This window comes from Schistocerca piceifrons, chromosome 2, assembly GCF_021461385.2.
Source record: "Schistocerca piceifrons isolate TAMUIC-IGC-003096 chromosome 2, iqSchPice1.1, whole genome shotgun sequence".
NCBI lineage: Eukaryota > Metazoa > Arthropoda > Insecta > Orthoptera > Acrididae > Schistocerca > Schistocerca piceifrons.
The window spans coordinates 663,740,116-663,744,683 of NC_060139.1; positions in this window are offsets into that span (position 1 = coordinate 663,740,116).

Below are 4,568 nucleotides of genomic sequence, written 5' to 3' on the forward strand. Positions count from 1 at the left end.
TCAAGATGAAAAAACTAGCTGCTGGAATGAAGGACTGCAGTGCGCAAAATTTATGAGAAATAGACCATTTCGTTCTGGGACCAAAGCTAGAGTAGGTCTCTCGATGTTGTCCCTCTCTGGCGAAGTTTTACAAGACGTAGAGATTGAGGAGGAACTGGGAAAAATAACAGAGAGCGTACAAACATCACAACAGCACAAAGGAAGACGAGTTGAATCAATGCAAGCGGCACATCTCTCTGCAGAAGCCATAGATGAGAATCCACTCCATGATCGACGAAACCAAAAGTGACGAAGCCATGGTTATCAAAGAGCATTCCATTTCTGTGGTTACCGAAAATCCTTCTTTTTCTAATATCTGTTGTGTCTGCTTAAAGGAAACAAGCGGTGCTCATACATGTTGAAAGTATGGCCCAAATATGGGCAATCACCAGAAAATGATAACGGCAACGTTCTCATCTAGTGCCCTTTTAACACTTTGCGTAAACGGTACTGGTCATTGCGTATAATGCCCAGGAATTGCGTAGAATGCCCTAGAAAAGTAAGTAACATTTTCACAAAAAAACTTATATTTCACGGTCTACCTAAAATCATTAGGCGTTCTATACATTACCTAGGCATGCTATAGAATACCGGGATTAAACACAATGACAGTAACGTATACATTCCTTGCTCACAACAGTCTCCAGAGGAAGACATAATGACATTTCATTCTTGGATGTGCCTGTGAGATCCCCCTGTGGTTGTTGCCACCACAGTGGAGGTTTCCAGTGAGAGGAGCCGTTCTCAGCCTGGTTTTGATAGGCTGGTCTTTCCCTAACTCTCCTGAATGGGTAGTGGTCGGGGCTAACTGGACGGTTCTGCAAGGACGGTAAGTTCCCTTGACGGCTTGTGTTTGCCAACAGACATCGCAAAAAGCTTCTAAGAGTCCTCGCATTCAGCGGCACCTTACAGAAGGACTATAAATGAGAACAGAAAACGGTCAATGAGCATGTCTACATACTGTTCCTGATTGGCTGTTAGGGCTAAATGTAAAATAGTTTCATGGAGTGTTGAGGGGCTCGTTTCGGATTCTGGAGTCAGTCATTCTCATTAATTAAAGAGGTCATTTTTCCGATGCGGAGGGCCTACGAACTTTCAAAAGTGTGGTGCCCTGCAAGGGCGTCGAATTCTACTTAATCGAACTCTAGACAGTAAATTTCCTGATCCGAAATAACATTGAGCGTCTACGGGCGATGCTGACAAGGGAAATTCCCAATCGCACCTCTCTCCGATTTAGTGGTAAACTGGATCAGTGGATCATCCGTCAAAACCTGCACACAGGTCAAGCATGGAAACGGGAGAAGGCGTACTGAACTGTGAAAAGGTTGGTTCAAATGGCTCTGAGCACTATGGGACTTAACATCTGAGATCATCAGTACCCTAGAACTTTGAACTACTTAAACCTAACTAACCTAAGGACATCACACACATCCACGCCCGAGGCAGGATTCGAACCTGCGACCGTAGCGGTCGCGTGGTTCCAGACTGAAACGCCTAGAAGGGCTCGGTCAGTCCGGCCGGCGAACAGTGAAAAGGAAGCAAAATAAAAGCAATGAACGGTCCTAGCTCAAGATATGCATCGTCGAGCGAATTGCACGGATCCCGGGTTAGCGGTTATGTGACCACGATGCTGGAATGCCGAGGGGAAATCTGCATTCAACTCTTCCTCGTGCACATTTCCATTTTTTTTTTTTCACAAAATTATAAAATTTCCGTCTGGTCACTGACGTGCCTATTCGCTGAATTCAGATTTGTGTGTGTGTGTCGTAGTGTAATGTCCGTTTGCAATAGCGAGGTGTGACAAAGCGACATCCAGACATACGGACCTCCTATTTGTTCTGTACAAGTACCACGTGCTATGACTCTTGCGTTCCGTTTTGGAACTTTTGAATCTTGAATTCCTTTGTCGCAACATAGTTCACACCCGTTTATTTCTTGTTTTCATTTTTATGAGGAGGCCAAGCGGCAGCTTGCTTGCTTGCACTATCAGATTTACTTGTGATGGTAATATATTGTGTCCACATGACTCATACACACAGTGTAGAAGGAGAATAGACACGTCAATGACCGGACTGAAAGTTCATAATTCTGTCAACAAAAAAGCAAAACAAAAATGGGCACAAGGGAGTTGAATGCAGATCTCCCCTTCGCAGTCCAACAACGTGACGACACAACAACCACGCCGTGGCTCTTGCAATTTGCTCGATGTTCACATCTTAAGCTTGGACCGCTCACTGTTCCTAGTTCGTTTCCATTTTGCTTCTTTTTTCACAGTTTAATACACCTTCTTCCTGTTTTCATGCATGATCTGTGTCCAGTTTTTGAAGGGCTATCCACAGGGCTATTTTACCAGTGAATCTGGGGGGAGGGGAGGGGTTGCGATGGGGAGTTTCCTCTGCGAGAGGCTGCGCAGTAATATTGAGAACATCAGAAACTTTTGAGATATATTGCACTGTCCGAAAATATTGTGCCATCTGCTGGTGGACAGTACTGACAAAATCGTTGTTGGTCTGTGACATGCTACAGGCTCTGCATACTTCTTTGTTTACTGTTCGTTTTTGTTGTATTTAAAATGAATTCAAAACAACACGAAAGAGCATTATTATTAAAGGACATGGAAAGCTGTAAATCATTACTGGCATTGTGAGATATTTCATGAGAAGAGTACCAAGAGAGAAATGTTAAGAATGAATCGTATGATTTGTTGCTCACACATTGTAGTGAATGACTACGAAGGTCGATGATTTAAAGAGAAATAATTGATGAAGAGTTGTGTACAAAAATACAGTATGTATAAATATTTATATGTGTGTGTATACTCACAGAATACATTGCATTACATGTCTGCACTACTTTAAGATGAAACTACATTTGTAAATTTTGAAGCCTTCGATAGACGTGCCACTTACAAGGCAGTACAGTGTAACAGATACGTGCTGCCTTGATGAAGTTCCCTCTTAGCTACATTTTGTTTTGTGGCCATGGCGGTGTGGGCGACAGCAGTAATTTACGTAGGGAGGAGATGGGCAAGGCTTTGAAATTGCCATTTTTTTATATAAATCAGGTGGTATGTTTGTAGATGCCATGCCACAAGCACTAAATTTCGCAGATGACACAAAAAATTTATTATACCCTTGAGAATTGATAGCATCCATTTAACATTTGTTATAGGTACATTACTTTGATACTTAAAACCAACAAACGTACAATCATACAGCAATTGCTAAAGCCATATTATTGTCTCTCTGTGAGCAGTCAAGTAATGCAACATTTGGTTAACGGGAAGGTTTTGGGGAATCACATCAGATCAGTTCCAGAAATGTATAAGTAATTAATATAAATTACATATGCCACATGACATTCCAAGTGGTGGGAAGGGGGGAAGGGGGGGGGGGGGCTGTCGGAAAATGCCAATGGATGGATACTTCTGTGTAAGGTAACAACAGTTTCCAATACTCTATCAAATGTTGGACCATGAACAGGTACAGACGAAGTAATGATAATTTTCTTTTTTTTCCCCCTGCGTGAGCTTTGACGCCCCTTAAACCAATTTTTCGTGAACCTTCGTTTGAGGCTTGTTCCAAAGTAGAGAAATTATAATAGCAGCAGTGTTTGTCGTCGACATTCCGATCGTATTATTGACCAACCTTTACAGAACTTCATTGTTATTGCACAAGGTTGCACAGTGTTATTCATCGTTTAGAGGGCGCTTTAGACTCTTTCCAGTTCATCTCGACGAGTGTAAAAAGAGGTCACAGAACAGAGTGTAACGATTAGCTACCTGGGAGTGCTGTTGGATGAAAGTAACGGAATTGTCTAGGGTTTCTAAATACCATAAATTTCATTTGTTTCCGTGCAAATTTGAGGGTGGTCTTTTTGTAAAACTTTTTCGCTATTGACTTCCAACAGTATTCCAGTTTTGTTGTGGTGGTGATTATAAGTGGTAGTGCTAGTAACCAGTAGGAGTGCACGCATTCCATTCCAGTACCTGGATCTCATAACCTTACATTACCGTATTGACCACGTCTTGCACAGGAAATAAAAACGAAAAATTATACCCCTCCTTTACGCCCCACCTGCTTCCCCATCCACTGTCTGTAAGAAATGGTGTACACTACCATATCTAGGTCAGGTATCACAGATTGTGGTCAAAGCACTGAAATCCTGCAAGTACATGGTTTCCTACTATGTTAGAAACACGACAGCCCAGTGTGTTTTTAATAGCAAAGACAAGATACAGTTATTAGCCAACAGTGGGGTATACAAAATCACCCGTTCTGATTGTGACAAATTTTACATTTGTCAGTCAGGCAGAGACATATCAACTAGGCTGGCTGAACATGAACGCAGGTGGAGGTTGCAGAATTCAGACTCTGCATTTGCTGAGCACGTACTGAGTGAGGGTCACAACTACCAGCCAGTGTCCCATGTACTTCACTTAGCAAACAAAGACCATTAACTCAACCTGCTCGAAGCCCTGGAAATTAACAAACATCTTGCTCACAGTCCAGATCTCATCCTAAATGACC